Source organism: Pleurodeles waltl, chromosome 2_2, assembly GCF_031143425.1.
Source record: "Pleurodeles waltl isolate 20211129_DDA chromosome 2_2, aPleWal1.hap1.20221129, whole genome shotgun sequence".
Classification (NCBI taxonomy): Eukaryota; Metazoa; Chordata; class Amphibia; order Caudata; family Salamandridae; genus Pleurodeles; species Pleurodeles waltl.
This window is the reverse complement of record NC_090439.1, coordinates 354431752-354451509: the sequence shown is the minus strand read 5'-3', so window position 1 is coordinate 354451509 and position 19758 is coordinate 354431752. Positions and strand designations below refer to the sequence as shown.

At 40.7% G+C, this 19758-nt stretch overlaps 1 protein-coding gene across 3 annotated transcripts in view; it reads left to right on the top strand.

The window, feature by feature from the left end:
• Positions 1-19758, top strand: part of LOC138282379 (Y+L amino acid transporter 2-like) — a 588082-nt gene that overhangs the window by 39514 nt on the left and 528810 nt on the right. For all 3 annotated transcript variants that reach the window (XM_069219875.1, XM_069219872.1, XM_069219870.1), the window contains exon 2: positions 8885-8975. The gene's annotated coding sequence lies outside the window, so the exon portion shown is untranslated. The remainder of the gene's footprint in view (positions 1-8884; positions 8976-19758) is intronic.

Sequence of the window (19758 nt, the reverse complement as noted above, 5' to 3'; positions counted from 1 at the left end):
CTGAGTGCCTTGTATTGATATCAACACATTGAGTAAGAAGAATTGGGCGGGTGGAAAAGTCGAGAAAGTCAACAACACGTGGCTGCGATGCCATTATTTTTAAACAAATGAACTTGGCTGGTGAATTACTTCATTATCTTAGCAACAGGCCAGGCATTAACCCAGTCCTTTAGGGCTACTTTCCTGCAGTGACTCCATTTCTTGCAGCACATAAAAACGTGCTTCTTTAGACTCAAAATGTCTAATCTTTTTACAGCACTTAAAACTATAAGAAAATATTGGCAATCAATTTCCCATTTCAATTGGAATGATTCACTAAAACATAATACTGGCAAAAGGCCAAGCAATCATAAGTTTCAGATGGGTGCCGAATTTTACACTGACATTTAATTAACCCTACAGTTCTCTTCATAGGTGATCGTTGTTTTTGGGGATGTCATGTTAAGTTTGTATGATTCATCTGAGGCATCTTATAGTGCTGCTGCTTTTACCTCAATTGCTCATTTTATTCTAGTGAAAATTAGGGCTTCCTCAGTCCGTCAATGAAATTGTCCTGGAAATAAACGGTTTGAGCTGCAGCCATCCGGAAATTCAGACCTGCCCTAAATCGTCCTCCCTGGAATCAGGATGAGGTTAAGATGTGCCGATTAGAGTATAAACTGATCTATAAGCTCTAAACATTCACTTCTGTAAACATAGTCCAGATCTGTGGGCTTCTCTTTAAACATGTTTGTTTAATTATGTTTGATCTGCTAATATTCTCAGGTCTTGGTCCACTTTGTTTATTGTTCCTGACTTTCAAAAAGTCAACAGGGTTGATCCAGGGTGTTATCGACCAATTTCACTGAATTATTCAAATGTCAAAGTGGTTGGCAGTTTCACTGGCCAAAATTCAGCCAACGGACAGTTTAGCTGACAGTCAGTGAGGATTTACAGCTTGTTTGTATATAAAGGAGACATTTCTTAACCTACAAATGTGTTCAGGTGTTGTGGGTAGCTTCACGGCTAGCGTTTATGGATCTCACCTCATCATTCAACTGAGTAAACAGATCTAAGTTGTGCTGAATGGTACACAATTGTAAGCTATTTCTATGGGTGTTGGATCATCTTTCAATCTGCTTTTAGGTGTCAGCACAATTTTGTGACTGCAAAAGGTATAATTTGGTCCTTACAGGGAACTTAGTGAAGGTTTTGAATCAGGTTGGGTGGTACATCAGGGCTTTGTGTTCTCATACTTTTTGTTTATTCTTTGCACCAACTACCTGTAATGTACTCTTTGGGAAGCAGAGCAGGATATTCCTAGATTGTATGATAAATCTATTCCAGTGCTCTTAAATGCAGGCAACGTCATGCTGATGTCGCAGGCAAATAATGACTTAAAATGTTGTGTAAATTTCAAGGATAACCTTGACGTTATTATTAACTTTGCTCAATTATGTGTTTTTAACCATGTATTCCAAGAGTACTTAAACAAGAATGTATTTTTAGTAGCTAAGTATTGAAAGAAATACTAACTCTTTCCTATTTGGATGTTTTTATGACACTGCTAATAAGTGGGCTGATATTATGGCTCAGTAAGTTAATGATTATTCAAACCATGGAGGCAGTTTTAGATTTCTCATGTAAAATAGAAAACAGACATTCCCACAATTAAGATAATCTGCATTAGCAAATGCCTTTCAGTAGCATCACATGATGTGGTTGAGTGCCACTGATGTTTTAAACTCTAAAAATTTAGGAAAAATATTTTTGTAAATTATTGGGTGCCTCACATTATATCTGCCATGAGGAGTTAGGTCCAGTTTATTAAAACGAGGTTAATAAAGGTGGCCCCACTTCTGTGGATGTCCTTTGGGCCAGTCTAGTGACTAGACTGACAAAGGAGATCATTCAAGACTGTATGAAATTGAAGCATTTGAAAGGATAAATTGGTTAATATGCATCAGAAAAGTGCCTTTTGAATGAGGTTGCCTAAGGTGTTTAATTCCCTTGGATTATCAAGAAATGTGATGCATTTTGGGCAATTAGAACATTTATGGAGAAAAGACATAAGTTAAGGGAGGATATTGAGCTTAGTAAGTCTACCATTCTGTCTTTTTTTAAATTAAAACAACTATTGGACTACAACTTTACTTCTATACGGATATATATGTTTAGCAACGATGTGCCTGATTCGTATTTTTACAGCGAGGGGACCCCATCACAATGGCGATGGAGTTCTCTCCTGCCAAGACTGTGGTCTGTCTGCCCAGTTTAATGCGAGAGGACAATAGTTTGACGACGCCAGACAGTCCGACGGAGTAAGGGCCGTCAGACGTTTCGCTTTATGTCGACCCACCTAATTTAGAAGGGGGGACATATAACCATTTTTCAATGTCCGTCACTTCCAGGAACAACCTAGCATCAATGGGCACTGAATATGCTCAATGCCACCCTCGCCATGGGAGGAAACTCCCCTGGAGAGGGGAGCACAGTGTTTTTTTATTCTCAAAAAGAAAATCCTGCTTTGGGATTTTCTTTCTGAAAATAAGAAATGGTAAGTTTGCTGTGCTATCCTGTTGATGGAGCTGTATGGTAAAATTACAGTGTATTAATAGGAGCCACTGTGAAGGCATTTTCTTCCACTGCTTGGAATGTCTTATGAGCCAAAGGGCATTTACAAAGTTGGCCCCAAGCACCTTCGTCAGGACAACAGGGTAATTTAGTCCATTGCCCTGGCAGAGGGAGGGCCTACCGCCAAAAAATAAATTAAGCTCAAAATCTTCTAATTATTCTTAAAGTGGGTATTGTACACTATGGCACTCATTACACCACTGCCCACTAAGGTAGAACCGCCAAGCGGCCGCCTATGCAGCCACAAACCCGCAAGCCACATTACAACAACCCCGCTGGGCCGTAAAATTGCAGCCGGCTCCTCATGGAGCAACTGCACCCATCGCGCTTTTCGGGCTGTGCCTGGGGGCCCCTGCACTGCCCATGCCAAGTGCATGGGCAGGGGCCCCACGACTCCCCTTCCCGCCAGCCTTTCTATGGCAGTTTCTACCGCCATGGGCAGGCAGGCGGGAAGGGGAGTCATAATCCCCAGAGATTATAACCGCCGGGACAACGGTGGCGGAAAACCGCTGGTCCCGGCAGTGTGACGCTGCGGTAAATATATGGTGAATTGTACCACCAGCCTGTTGGCGGTACGATCGCCAATACAACCCTGGCGGTCTTTGACCGCCACGGTTGTAATGAGGGCCTATATGTTACCTTTTTCCACAGGGTTGGTGCCTGTTGAAGCGGTAAGATCATGCCACGTGACAGCTCATCCATTCAAATCATGATGCACTTTCTGTTCTTTTTTGGTATTTAGAGACCTGTTCCTGACAGATCTTTTGTTCCGCTAGAAATCACCATATGATGCCAACAACCCACCAAGCCCGGCACAGTTGGAAAGGAACTGACATTCCTTTTAGGATTGGCACATTCCCAGTAGCTCTCCACGAGAAACAGCCAACCTTTGCGAGGTGCATACTGGCTGAGAGGAAAGCAAGGTGTTGCCAGAGAAGTTAGTGATTGGGCAGTGCACACCTTGTCATCTATAACTGCTTCCACCTCACGGGGTACTTCACAGGATACTTTTAGGCACCTTGAGCGGGCTTTTGTATTTCACAAGAAAGAATAGGACCTTTTCCCACATACTTCAGGCCAGAGAGTTTGCTATATGCTTCACATTTCCCTGATATGAACTTCAGGCCTAGACCTGTGAAGAGTATGTGAGGAAGGTGTAACTTTTTAGTTTACATCATCAAGGAGGGAAGAAACACCCCTGCCCATGATGGAGGTGATAACGAGTCCCTTTATGTCAATTTTATACACGTTAGGACTCGTTTTAGGCCGATGAATCTTTTGACCCAGTGGTGAAAGAACGAGATAACTGATCATTATGTCAAGCAATATGTCAATGATGTTATCAACATATATTACCACAATATACTTTACTTTGGATGAAGACATTGATTAAATTATCGGCGCAACCATGACCTTTCAGCCATGAATAACCACACCTTTATTGGAGTTTTGTGAATTTTATTCCCTATTGATTACAATCTAATAATAGAAGTGTTAATCTCAAAACCAAAAGGCAATTGAGCAAAATCACAACACGACGGCTATGATAAGATTTCAATAATGCAAAGATCACAAACATGAGAACGTCAACATAAGTATTGCATAGATCAGAGTGCATAGAATTTCATATACATCTCAGTTCAGCATAGCATAATTTCAGTCATTGTCTAATTTCGTCAGTCAAAGTGATCACCTAGCCTAACCACTAATTAGCATCAGCATGTTGGGCTTCATGCAAAATAATTTTGAACACAAATTTGGAAAACATCTGACTAAAGTCTCTATCCAAAAATACAGCAGTTGGTACCTAGAAAGGAAAAGCAAACAGACAAATTACATTAGCATTGTCATAATTACCCTCCTCGGAATAAGTCAGCATACAGGATCAGTCTTCGTCTTCAGGACATCAGTTAGATCGCCGACAGTCTATTTCATCTAAGGACAGGGGACACTTCCCTCATAAGGAGGAGAAGTGTAAAGGGGCAGTCTATGGATGAAGATGGTTTTGTCTAAGTATCAAATCACCAAACAGAGTGACAGAGTTTCTGGATGCAATCAATATCATTCCCTACCTAATTCCCCGACTGTTCTGTGTCATGAGTTTTTATCCCTTTTCCCAAATACATTCCCCCAAAATTCTATTGGATAACCGCTATACCCCACTATCTTTAACCTATCAAATTATACATTACGTAATCCTAATTGTCACCCCACGATAATTTATAACGTTTTGATTGGTCTTCATAATACGTCTTCGTAGGTGGCACATCCAGAGGGTGTCATCCTTTGGCACGTTCTTCAGGTCAAAAGTTCTCCTTTCCATGGCTAAACGTCCTTGAATGTTTCCATGATTGTTGCAAAACATATAAAACTTATACTAAGGCAGCTAATATGCGGATGGGAAACAGAAGGAATTAGCAACATAAAACAAAGAAAAGGAACAAATGCTGGGTCATGGCCTTTTACGAGTCAGCACACTGGAAAACAGAAAAATATGCTTTAATATGAGAGCTACACGGCTAAAACTTCAACTCACGCTAATTTAAGGCCTATGGGTTCTAATACAAATGTAATCCTCGTAGGTGTTCGCATATTCAATTAATCATAATGCAAGCAATTATTTCTTACAGTTGACATTAGTTTATGTGCACAATAGTAACTTCACACTTATAATCATGTTAAGAATGCACTTAAACAAATAATATTTTATGATTGTTTTTTGTATGCAGCTTTGTTAGGTATTTATATATAAGCTTTTCACATCTAATATATATAATAGTTAAACCACGCTCTCTCAGAGGAAAGAATGATTGTTATCCAAGTGGCATGATTGTAAGTCACTAGGACAAGGGAGTGTGAGTCATTATGCATGTAATGATTACCCCATTACCCCAAATGAGTGCAAGAGAGAGTGTATGTGTGTGTTGTTCTTACCCATAATGGTCCTGCTTCAGCACAGTCTTATAACTTCTCAGAATATGGCACCCAGTCAAATTTGTATGCAAGGTTATTTCTGAGTAAGATCCACAAACAAGACTTTCCTGATCCAGTCATCAGGATTGAGGCACTATGAATGTTTTTCGGTTTTTCTGTTGTTGTCGCTGTGGTACACATTAGACATAGGCTAGCAAGTGTGCCTGCTCCTGCGCAGGTTAGCAGCAAACCATACTGATATAGTAGGAGCACCGCCTCATAGCAGTATTAGGTTAACCAGTGCAACACATAATTTAAGACTAACCTGACCTTACCCTTTCTTTTGTCTGTGCTGCAATTGAATTTTCTGCTAAAAGGTAGGAAAGAGGTGGGACCATCTTAAAAAAGTGAATTACACAAATATACTCCAAAGTCTGCTCTGTGTAGAAGACATTTTGAGCAGGATCACAACACATTTTTGGCTGGTGGCGTTACATGTTCTTGGTTGCAATTAAGTGGTGCAGAAGTCATCTACTCCCATATTATGAAAGGGGTTTGTGGAAGAGGTAAAGTGTGCAAGGAATATTTGTGGATATTTATTGTGCTGTTTTTTTGTTGCAGTGGTGGTGTGTTGTTTTGTTTTGTTAAACTGATGTATTTTGTACTGCATTATTGTATTGTTTTTTGTTGTGTTGTACTGTAGTTGATTTGCATTCTGTTTTGATTTTGTTTATTACGCCTGGTTATATTTTGGTTGTGTTGTAATTTTGTGTTATGCCATTAGGTTGTGTTTCGTTGTGCGGTGTCATTCATTTAAACATGTCAACAAATGCTACATGTTCTGCCAAAAGCTAGTAAATTACTCTAAAGTACTAGTGACAAACAAACATGTACTACTGCTTAAATCAGATAAAAAAATGGCTATATTGAGAGAAAGTTGTTGACTCTGCACTCACATTGATTTTCTTTAGGGCAGCATTTGATTGAGCATAAGTTGTGTACTTCCCATGAAAAAGAGGGCTTGATTTCCACTTTCTACATTGTGTTAGGGCGTACGCTCAGTACTCCAGGGTTGTGTTGGTTATGGTGCCAATTCAGTGATGAAGGCTATAGGAATGATCTGTTTAACCTTTAAAGTTACAACAAAGGCAGTAGCTCTGGCGTATTTACAGGGAAAAGTATATTTTTAAGCAATAGTCATTTATGGGTGGATTGGTCTTACACAGTGTTAAAGCCAGTGGAGAGTATTGTTTTGTTGCATGGAATATCACAGAGCAGTCAAGGGAATTGGTGTTGGTTATTCCCGCTGACTAAGCTCTGGCGGATAAAATTTGCTCTGTGAGAATCCTGGTTAGTCCCTCTTAAAAGGATTGTCTTTTTTTACTGACTGTACTTTTACATACATTTGCATTTTATGACTGTGCGCCTGATGGTGCCCATGGGGGAAGCTGATCCTTAAAATAGTAGGCCTGACTTGAGTATGGTAACCAATTAATGATAAAGGCTATACATTGTATTGGTACAGTGGGAAAACCTATGTCCAGTGCCATAATTCCCATCTCTTTATTATGACACATTATGACAAAGGGAGTAGGTTTGACTTAACCCTTGTGAACATTATATATTAAAGCCAGAAGGCTTTTAGGGTTCTAACATTATTTATTATAGTGTGTTAAAGTTTGTATCATAGAATCTCACAAATTATTGTACTAGACAAAAACTTTGTACAGTTGTAATCCTTGTTTGATTCACCTAAGTGAGATGTATTTTGCTGTGCATACTCTAAACTTGTATATATTTTTAATTTTATGACTGTATGAATAATGGTTGGAATGGAAAATGTATGCTCCAGACAATAGGTCTGAGGTGGTGATGGAGGGAAGCCAATGATGAAGGCAGTATGCCTCATGAGTTCACTAGGAAACGTTTTATATGATGCTTTGGATGCCATAGACTTGTTTAACAATGATAAACGGTGTATAACGGTGTTTTGGCACTTGAAATCAAACAGATTATTATTGCAGCAAAGAGGGTTGGCGTTAGCAAATCTCTCTGACAAACCCTGAAGGTGGAAGATTTTCACTGTGATAATCCTTGTTATCCCCTTTTAGAACTAGTTGCATTTTGTTTTGCAAGCTGTAATTTTGTATGTATTTGTCATTTTATGATTGCATGATTGATGGTTGCCCAGCTGGAAAGAGTCAGGAACGTGAGGAGTATGAAGATTTGGGGATTTTGACACAGGCAGAGAGGCAAGGATTAGGGAGAATGGGAAAATGGCATGGGAACATGGGAAAATGCAAAATGGGAACCTGGCATGGAAAAATGTCATGGGAAAATGGGAACCTGTTTAAAAGTTTCATGTATCTTTAGATTCTCCTTCTGGGTCAGCACTCGTCCATCTGCAGAATGCGGCACATAATGCAGTTCCTCAGTGCCTGGCATCTGGACAGTTTTCTGGGACTTTCCACTACTGCCTGTTCGTCACCTGGCCATTCCATCCAATATGTCTGATTTGTTTTCCCTTTGTCAGTTCCTCATATTCTTGTTCCTTTCGCTTTAGTTAGGAATGTTTTGATGCTCTGTGATGTCTCTGCTGCCTCTTTCTGAAATTATTGCCTCTTGTGCACTGTGTTTTTGCTTGATTTTTGAGTATTTTCCCTGACTTCTGCATTGATCATCGGAGCCATATTCTCGGAAGTAGTGGCAAGAGTATCACCTATTGGGGAAATCTTGTTTCTACTTTTATTTCCTTAAGTTGCGGGTCTTGTTGTGATTATCATCTAAGTTTAAGGCGCAAGCTTCTATCCAATCTCTTGCACGCCATCACCCAAGAGGGTAGATCCTCTCTCATAGTTAGGAGCTGAAGAGATGGTGGAGCAGGTGTATTCTCTTTCTTTCTCCTTCTCTCTCTCTCCATCTCTGTATCTCTCTCTTTCGCTCCCATTCTTCCCTTGCTGCCACCTTGTTGTAGCCTGATTATGGCAATATTTATGGCAGTGAAGGGACATTTGGGTTCACATCATATTTTATGTTAGGGATTTTTGTAAAACGCGCTGATCCCAAGTGTCTTACAGTGCTAAAAGATAAGGCACTTTCTGGGCTTATCACAAAGAACCTAAGAAAAAGAGTAAAGCTTTTACTTTTTTATAAAGGATGAATGGCTACAGCAGAGTTGGAGATCTTAAGGGATGTTGTTACAAAGTAGTTGGGCACAAACAGTAAACAAATGTCCTCTGCTCAATCTTTGCCACGTCTTTGAACTTGCAAAAGAGGATGTTTGGATGAGAAAGGATGGCTTTATGGGGATATCGTTTTATCCTGGTTGAAATTAAGTCTGTATTACTGGTATTTACAGTGTGATGAACTATACAGAGAACCTTGAAGATGATGCACTGTTGAAGTTGGAGCCAAAGAAACATCTAATGGATAGCAGTGACCGAACTAAGGTTAGTGATATCTACCACAGATCTAGCTGCCTGTTCTGACTAGATTTTGACTATTGCAGTAATCCAATATTGTGCCAACTATAACTGTGATTGCTGTCTCTTTACTTTGCTGTGTAAGGTATCGTAAAGTAAGCCAAGGTTGGTGAAGATGGAAGGTACTGGAAGTTACTACTTGATATATATATACCAGTTCATTTGCAAAGCAGGTTACCTTCACTCAAAGGTTCTTGACCAATTTAGAAGGCAGGGCCTCAAAGGGTTCACCACAACAAACCATATCTGTTTGTGAAGAGCATAAATAAGGATTTCAACCTTGTCCATGTTGGGCTTCAGCCAATTGTGGCTTATCCAAACATGCACTGCTATGAGAATTCTGGGGAGGGAAATACTCATCAGTATGGGAGCTCAATTTAAAGAGTAATTGAGTGTCATCCACATAGGTATTGAAGCTTAAACTGTAAGAGTAAACAATAGCAGCTAATGGCTTCATGCAATCATGAAACAGATAAGGGGAAAGAAATGACTTCTGATGAACTCCACATGTTAGTTTTTTGGATGATGACACTTTTTACCTGAAGATTGCTTGTTGACATCTGTCTGCACAAAATGAAGACAACCAGTTTGAACTGCCTTTAATTACAGTATGTAGATCTAGAACAATGGTGTGGTCAAAGCTGCCCTTAATGTGGTTGTCCCTTCAGTGACTTCTGGTGTCCAACAAATTTCAGATTGTAGTGGCATGATCAGTTTTTCAAATCTGAATTTTTCCATTTTAGTCTATTAATAGCCATTAAAATCTCATCATGTTGATTCTTATATGTTCTCATAGTCTCACTCCCCTTCCCTTCCAACTCCCCAAATTGATTAAAAAAGTCACTAATTTTTTATCAACATTTTCTAATGTCTCACTAATATAATGTACCCCTCTTTACCAATGTCCCTTTATCCATGTCTTGCTTCTTGTGCATTGTTTAATATCAATCATAAAAATGTGCTCTTGATGCATACTGATGATGTCCGTCTTTCCTGATATGTTACGCCACAACCTTTCTCAGTTTCAGAAAAAACAATGTATGTCTTTCTTGATATGTTACTTTATTGCCTTCCTTGGTTTCAGAAAACAAGATGTCTGTCTTTTCGTATATATTGTTACTCCATCACCTTTCTCAGTTTCAGAAAGACTAGAGATTGGACTATTCTTTGAATCCATTGGCAGGATTGCAATTGAAGGGTGGCTTATCATCCTTGATCAGAGCTCCATACTAATGCTTTATCTGGTGATCCATAGTCATCCATCCTATGTGCGGGCCACTACTTGAGAATCCATAGATCCTAAATCCTTAGGTCTGAGTTTTTGGAACAATGCTTTTTTCTTAGCAGTTTTACCTGAAATTTTGTCACCCATATTCAGAAATTCCCCCAAAGCATGCGAACTCTGCACAGTATTGTTGTAGATGCTTCAGGTTTATCAACAGTACTATACACCTGTTGAGTGTGTAATTCTCTATCGAAGTCAAACAGTCCTATTTCTGATTGACAATAAATTCTGGACCTTCTGTCATCTGAGCTGTGGGGATATCAAAGTGAAATCTTGCCAAGGTAGGCATTCCAGAGTCTGTGGTCATTTTTCTTCTGTGTGTTTTGCTGCCCCTCTGCATTCAGTGCCACCTTGGCTGCTGTTGTTGCAGTTACCACTTCTTAGTCAATAGCCACCAAAGCTGAAGCAGGTTTTAATCCAGCAGAAGGTGCACTCAGCCATTTTTTGCATCCCTCTGATCCCTCCAGTAGGCACATTCTCTAGATTTGAGATACATTCTTTGCCTTTTCCCACTGAATGTCATCTCCATAAGCCATTGTTAGTTAAATTATTGTGCTCAGAAGATTCGTCTAGCCCATCAGCCTCACAGAATTTGTGTGAAGCATTTTTTAGATTGTCCTCACTCCTGTCACCCTTTTACCACTCGGTGCAAACTTTAGTTTTTCACTGCCAGATTTGAATCATGGACCTGTGTTCCCAGTCTATTAGAGTTTAAATATGGTGTGTTATTCTTTGTATATTCATTCTTCCTGATTCATATGTCACTGCAACATCCAGCACCTTGTCTGTCAGTTGCACTCCCTTTCTGGCCCACTTTCATGTTACAATTCCATCAATAAGCTGCCTGCTACCCCACACCTCATGTGCCTGCATCTCTACTATTTTACAAATTGAGTTGGTGCTGACTTGGCCGTCCTCTCCATCAGGTAGTCTGACCCGGTCTGTCACAGTCCTCACAGCATGTTATTGAATGCTCGCTGTGCCAGACAATATGAAGTGCTGATCCAAAGAAAAAAACTCCTTGTCATGTACTGGTGAAAGATCATAAGCTAAGCATAGGCTAAGCCCAAATTAAATCATGTTGAGTCCCCTCTGAATCCTCAGTGCTTACTGAGCCCAACCTGTTGTGGGTACACTCCGCAATTCCAAGAGCTTGATTACAGTAAGATGCTGTTGCTTGCATTTATTGCATTTATTTGCGTATATTCATTACATTCTTGAACATCAAGTTTACAATAACCAATGCTTGTTAAATGTCTCATTTGTTATAACCAATGCTTGCTGATTATGCACATATAGCCTACCTGCTAAACGTGTGCCAATTCTAACTGCCAAAACATGTGGCCTTCACAATGTGATCTGTGTTGAACATGTGCCACAATCAGGAGGATATTTGCTCATTTCCTTAACAAACAACCAACTGCCTTTCCACCTGCTCCAACTGTAACTGCCAATACATGTGCTCTTCACAATGTGATCTGAACATGTGCCACAATCAGGAGGATATTTGCTCTTTTCCTTAATAAGCAATCAACTGCCAAAAGGCACATGTGCACAGTTGATTATTTAAGGATGCTTGTGAGTCTGAGGCCATGTTTGGCTTTGTACCTATTGCTCTGCTCACCTGTTTCCAGTCAAGTCAAGCTCCTTGTCCTCCAGTCTGCCTCCAGTCGAGTTTCAGTGCATGTCAAGTTCCTTGTTTTCCAGCCTGCCTCCAGTCGAGTTCCAGTGTTCCTCATTCTCCGACCAACTTCCAGTCGAGTTCCAGCATTTCTCGTCCTAAGGACAACCTCCATTCAAGTTCTGGCAATCCTTGCTTTCCGGTCAGCTTCCTGCGTAGCCCTGGCTCTGCTCTTCCGTGTTCTGCCGATGATCCTGTATTTCCTGTAAAAGAGAGAAAATAGGAAAGGTGAAAAAACCCAGCTTGGGTTCTTTTAAAATTTTCAAGCAAGTAACTTCATTTCAAGGTAAATAAAGATTAATTGTTTAAATTGAACAAAAGAGAGCTCTTTCTTTTAAATAATTTATGAAAATAAGAACTAGCATGATTTATTGTTTGGGAGGGAATCTAAAATACCCCTAAACAGGCATTAAGGAAAGATATGTTTCCTGTAAAAAGCGATCCCCAGAGAAATAGGAGATTGGAAATAGAGCAAGTTAATCAACATTATTATTGGCAAGAGATTACACCAGAACATAAATAAACCCTTTGGTCAAGTTGATTGTTTTTGAGTTTGGGCATTGCTTCAGAAACTCTGAAAGTATTGTAAAAAGAGGACAAGACTTATTCAGGCTTATAGAAATGTATGCACAATGTGTCAACAGTAACTGACATTATGCAATATACAATAGTTTATGCAAGTTCAATGTAATAATGAAGTCATTCTTTTGCGGCCTAGAATCCTAAAAAAACAAGAACCCAGTATTTTGAGAAATCCGAAGTACTGACATCCAACACGACATGCAGTCGAGGGTCCAGCAGTCCGATTCTGCAGTCCATGAAGCAGAATCTGGTATTTTCTCTTTTTCTTTTGGCAAAACACCCTTCCCCTTGCAGACTTGTGAGAGGGTAATGTACTCTTCATTGCGGTCACAATAGTCCTCACCGGGATTGGGGAATTGTCATCACCCCATTGGAACACCTGGAATTCAGGTGAGTGGCTCGCAAAGAAGACAACCACAAGCATCGGAATGCAGGTCCCTTTCCAGACACGACCTCGCTCCTTGAAAGAATGCATTGGTGAGTGCGTTCGTAGCCAATTTCTTTACTATCAGTTCTCTTGTTTGGTTGCAACACTGTGCAAATATTGTAGAGGAAGGCTGTTAAATGAGGAATCTTATCCTTATGTTGCATCTGTATGTCATTCAGACTGCAACATCTACGTAAGCCAGCAGACGGCCTCAGTAGAGAGAGTTCAATCAGAGCTCAGAGCCCTGCTACCCATGGAGCTCTTCTCCAAAGGTCAGTGGTATTAGATGCAGCAGAGAAACAGAGTAAAATTATAGCCCACCTAGAATTCTCATCTTCTGGTAGTTGAACATTTTCTAGCACTGCAGGAAGAGTGAGCTCAGTGTTGTAAGTAAAAAGAACCACTCCTGTAGAAATCTTCTAGTCATTTATTTACATCACCATAACTTTCAGTCAGCTGAGTAGGAACTGGGGTGACAACTAGAATGCTCAGGCGGCAGGGGGATTACATCATCAAGGAGGGAAGTAACCAAGGAGAAGGAAAGGGCATGGGGAAGCAGTATGGGGAAGAACCGTCATTAATAATATAATAATATAACACATCTCTTCATGGAAGGGAAAGAGCAAAATTAGGTAACTAGTCCCTAACTGATATATACCGCAAGGCAGTCATCTAACGACAATTCACATCAATATACAAAAGGGTATCTGTATGAATGGAAATATTGTATGCAGATGCATAAGAGAGGAACTTTAAGGAAAGGCAAGATAGTGCAACATGAATCTATTCATCATAAAATCTTTGTGACATGTAGGTGCACAACACATTCTTAACCTATTCCCAGTCTTTACCCTGTCACCAAAGGAATGTGTACAGGTGGTAAAGGGTGGTCACTGGAGGCACATCTAGCAATTTTATCCACTCCCCATGTTTGTCCATTTTCTAGATGGACGATGTTCTTTCCTACATTTTGAATTTTCATAGAATGGGAAAAAGTGTTACCTTTCACGTATCTCTTCTCTGCCAGTTTCACCTCTACCCATTCTCCTATCCAGAAATTGAGCTTGTTTACACAGTTCTGAAGGTCAAATCTTCTTTTATATCTGTCTTGGTGAGTACTTATTATTTGCATAATGTCCAGTCTGTTCACCTAAATTGAAGTATCCCTTGTACCCCAAGAGGCTGACATTTGTGTTCTCAGCTTTTTTCTCTTCAATTAGGTGAATGGCGATACACCTGTGACACTATTAGGGATGGTTCTACAAGCCCAGATAGTGTCTTGTATGGCTCTGGTTATCAGAAAGTGCATTTTCTCTGCCCTTTGTATGACGTCTATTAATAACTTAACACATTCAACCAATCCCTTCGCTCTTAGGCAGTATAGTGCTGTTTTAAGATGTTTTATGGACATCTCGTTGAGAGATTTTTGCATCTGGGGAAGAGTGAACTGCACCCCATTGTCTGTAATAAGGGTCTCTAGTATGCCTTCATTACAAAATGTACTTCTCAAGAAATTGATTAAGGTGTGTGTGGTGATGTTGTGGACACATTTGGTAACTATCCAACACATGTGATTATCAAACAAGACCAGTATAAAGCATTCTGTTAGGACCTTAAGATTTAATGGGGCGATATTATCCGGTCTAACTTTTGCTCATTGTTGACTTGGGACCTCAACAGGTGACAAGGGAGGCACTCTTGTTTTAAGAGTTTTGTCACTGCTGGCACAGTCTACACACCTGTTCACCACATGTTCATTCATAGTGGCCACAAGTAGTCTGACCTAACTTTGTTACCTGTGAGACTTCACCCTTGATTGCCCTTGTGACCAAGGTCAATTATTTTTCTCTTATTCCACAAGGAGGAATTATCTTTTATCCTTGACAGATAAAATCTCCGTAAACACTCAGTTCTAGTCTTACTTCCAAATATTTTGTTATGGAGTTAGGCAACCTGTTCTTATCAGTAGGCCAACGTTTGTGAATATACTTGGTCAGAGTAATAATTAATGGAAATTATACTGGTCATTTTTACTTCTAGTACACACTCCTCAGAGATTTCCTCTTGGTCCCCTGTGTCAACGTTAAGGGCATTGTGGAAAAGTTAATCTGCAGGAACATTCTATGACTCATATATCATTCCCAAGTTGTAACCTTCTAGTCTTAGAACCCAACGAAAGATTCTCTGTTTTGTTCTTTCAGATCTCTTGCTAGTGAATGCAAAAATCAAGGGTTTGTAGTCCGTTCTAATGGTGAATGGTATTCCCATCCCCGCCAAAAATGTACAAAATTTAAATACTTGACTGCCCAGCAGAATGCCTGAGTCTCCCTTTCTACTATTGAATATCTGATTTCTGCTTCTTTTAGGGCTCTGGAAACAAAAGCTATAATATACTTGATGCCATCTATCTTTTGAGCCCTTTGTCGCTGGCATCTGTGGCAATGTGTGTGGGCTTATTGAGATCAAAATTTCCTATGGGCAAAGCGTTTGTAATGTCAGGTGTAATACAGTAAAATGCTTTTTGACAGTTTCCATCCCTCCCCCACGCAAATAAAACCTTGACTTTAAGCAAGTTGTGTAACGATTCAACAACTGTTTTAACATTTGGGGTAAATTTGGAGTAGACTTCTGATAACCCTAGGAATTATTTGAGTTCTTCTTTACTGGAAGGAGCAGGAGGTTTTTTTTAATGATTCCACTAAATTGTACTTTGATTTGATTCCTTCTTGGGAAATGGTGTGTTCTAGGTAGTCTACCACCTTTACCCCATGGGACACTTTTCTTTCTTAATAGTTCAGCCTGCATCTCTAAGCCTACTTTAAACCTCTCTGAGAGTGAAGTTATGGTTTTCTTTATCTGTGCCACAATATCATCCTGAAAACATATGGTGTGTTGAACCCATTGCATAAGGTGCTGCATTATACTTTGAAACGCAGCCACCTCTGATGCAAGACCGAAAGGCATGTGTTTATATCAGACGGCTCCTAGGAGTGTGATAAATGATGTCAGATGTCTCGATTGAGGATTTAACTCTACCTGATGGTACGTGGTGGTGAGATCTAGGACACTAAAGAAAGAAGCATCCTTAATCAATGTGAGTACTTTGTGAATTTAGGAACATGGGTGTCTCTAAGCAAAAGTATTGGAGCTATCACTATTGGGGCTAGCCATTCTGAACTTTCTATTGGTTTGATTACATCCTGACTCAGTATTTTATCCAATTCTTCTTTGAGGAGTGTATGTAATAATAAGGGTATGGGTCTTACTTTATGTACTATGGGTCGGGCCTTAGGTTTTAGACTAATGTGATGTTGGTAATCTTTTAGTAACCCCATTTTGTCTGAAAACATCTCTGAAAGTGTCCTCCTCAAACTGAAGGGTTTAAAAGCATAACGGGTTTTAATCTGTTTGGCTCCAGCTTCATTCCTAATTCTTTTTGATGCTTCCACCCTCGCAGATTTGACTCTTTTTTCATTACACACAGTTTCTCTACTGTTCCCTACTGTACTTGTGTCCTTGAAACAAATATGCTTTCTTTTTATTCCTTTCAGTGGAATCAAGTCTCCATTGTAACCCCCTGGTTTGATGTCAGGTCTTTCTAGTATTTCCCACCTACCTGGAAACATATTTTCAAAGGTTTTCATGCCCAGTGGTGCATGCAGAGAATTGGAATCAACAAACACAGTAACAGGCTTATTGTCTAAAGTGTTCTCACATGAAGGAATTTCCTATCTTCTTCCTTCTCTTTTACTTGAAACACAAATTTCTTCTCTTCCTGACCATCTGGTTCCACCATGTGTACTCTTTTAGTTTGCACCTCTTGGTATACCCTTGCAATGTGTTCTTTTTTCTGCATTTTCTGCATGTGGAACCACAAGCTTGACACTGTATGTTGTTTGCTCAGTGCCCCACACTCCCACAACAGTAACCCTTCAATGTTTCATTGTAGCCACTTGTTCTCAGGGGCTCTTCCATCTTGTATCCTGAAGGGATTTCTTGCTTTTTGATTACGTTGACATCCGTGACATGATGCTGAACCTCTGTATGAACCTTCATTTCCTTTACGCACTCAGTTGTATGTTCAATGCCTACCACAATGTTTATAGCTTGTTTCAAGTTTGGATTTTGTCTAGTTGTTTTTCTTGCACTCTGTGTTTGTTGGTGCATCTTACCAACTGGTCTCTGATCAGTGAATCTGTTGAAACACCAAAGTTGCAAGTATTGATAACCCCTTGAGTGCTGCAATGCATGATGTTATTTCTCTGCCTTGCCTTCTATTCTTGTAAAGAAGTTATGCCTCTCTAACACTACGTTGATGTTTTTCCAGAATGATCCTGAAGTTTATTAAATGTACTGTTCCAAACAGAAATGACAGGGAAACCTATATGTCAGGAGCAAGAGCCCTCGCACATCCAGTCGGATGTCATGCTTCATCATCGGGGATGCTCCTCGTTAGACTGGCACTGTAATGTCTGACGGGCTCCCCAAGAAGGGGGCTGTTTGATGGAGATCTTTTACAGTGACTGCCGTGATGAGTTGTGTGGCGGACAATGCTACCCAACAGACACAATGTAAGCACTAGAGAAAAAAAAAAAAAAATTGGCTCAAAACCTAGAACATCATCATGAATTTATTCTATCAACACAAGGTCTTGGCCAAGGTTAAAAAACAAGTGGAGAGTGACAAATGAGAAATCATGCTCATTCACTCTCTCAATCAAAATGCAAACAAGGGGCAGGAAATGATCATACACCCTCTAATCATGGGTCAACATGTTTCGCTTCTCAAGGGTCCAAAAGGATCCATCGACGCTTCATCAGGACCAAAACTCAGAACTTCTCCTTTGTCAAACACACAGACAACAATGGGTCTCAATAGTCAGTCAACTAAGAATCAGTCACTTACTTAAGCAAACTGCACATCAAGTTAGTCTAAAAAGAAAGGTCGCCCTGTAAAAAAAATTAACAAAGAGGTACATTTCAAACCTAATGTAAGTCACGTACTTTCATGTACACATATTGTGGCACTAAAGTGAAAAGAGTGCTCAGTGGTAGTGAGGAGAGTATCAGTATCACGGCCTACCGTCCCAAATTTTGAAAACGGCTCCTTAGGTGTGCACATGCCAGGAGACTGGTGCAAATACTAAAGAAATATAAAACATGATTAGCTAGGCAATGTACTAAAAAAAAGTCCTAAGTCCCTTTAATTGCTTGGAGTGGAATCAAAGAAAACCAAATCACAATCCTCCCAAAGCACTTCCCAAAGTTAACAACATTAAGCTTCAAACAATCAGGTGCCAGATAATTAACTGACCGACCACCTATATTGTCAGGTATAATCAGACAACCCATCTCTAATTACAGCGGCTAATCCCCACATTGAGGGAAAAATATAAACAGAACACCCGACATCTGAAGGAAAAAACCTCGTAGTAAAAGTATCAAAGAGACCGGTAGTGTAACACGATAGTGAAACACACACCCAGTCCCAACACTTTCAGGCATTTGCCTAAATTATTAATCAATACGGTCAAGCCGATAACCTTACTGTCACCATCACAAGGTACTCACATTTATGCAGCCGGTCCTCAACTCGGGACCTACCACCAGACAGTGTTCCTGAAAAATTAACATGGGATGCGATTGGCTGAAAATAACCCGGAGGAACCCGGAACGCGGCTCCGTGTACTGTGTGCTGATTGGCTTAACCGGATCACGGGGTGAGGAGCTGTGAAAATAGAGGAAGAGCACGTAGGGGAAGCTCTCTCCTTCGGACCACCAATGAAAAAGAAACAGGATTGATTTAAGGCCAGGAACCACTCTGTGCAACGAGCAGCTCCACCGAACTGCCCTCGTGCTCCAGACCACACCCTCGCTGCTGCCGCGAGTTCAAGGCCCTCCACCACCCACAGGCACCCACCTGCGCCTCATCCCTGGTGTCTAGTGGTAGGTGTAAGTATTGTGTGTTAGTCTTGTTATCCTGTGTTTGCTGTTTTTGGTGCCCGTTTTCTGTTTTGCTCTGTTTTTCTGTATCTCTGTTTTTTCCAGTTTTCCTTTTTCCGCTTTTTCTGCTGTCTATTCCTTTTGCCGGTTCTGCCCGTTTTCCCCACCCCTGCCACTGCGTCCCCTGTGTCCCCGCCCTCCTCGTGCCCCCATTCGTAACACCCTCCCGCCTCCCAGCTGCTCCACTCTCCCACTTCCCCTTCTTAATGGCGGCCGCTGCGCGCTGCCCAGAGTGACCCTTGACCTGATTTAAGGCCAGGAACCACTCTGCATGACGAGCAGCTCCACCGGACTGCCCTCGTGCTCCCGGACTCGCCCTGGCGGCTGCCGCGAGTTCGAGGCCCTCCACCACCCGCAGGCACTCGCCTGCACCTCATCCCTGGTGTCTAGTAGTAGGTGTAAGTATCATGTGTTAGTCTTATTATCCTGTGTTTGCTGTTTTCTGTGCCCGTTTTCTGTTTTGCTCTGCTTTTTTGTTTCTCTGTTTTTTCCAGTTTTCCTCTTGCCACTTTTCCTGCTGTCTCTGCCTTTTGCCGGTTCTGCCCGGTTTCCCCATCCAGTGCACTCGAAGACACTCTTTGTAACTCTCCTTGGACTTTGGCTCTGGTCCAGCACCAAGATGTGGTTATGGAATCTTCATGGATTTGTCAGAAATCCCAGAGGGAAAAGTTCTCCCTCTCATTACTGTATCTCTATTGTCAAATTTATAAGCATTTCTTCTGTGGTGTGTTATTTCTATTCTACCTTGCAACATAAAATTGGTATAGCTCTTC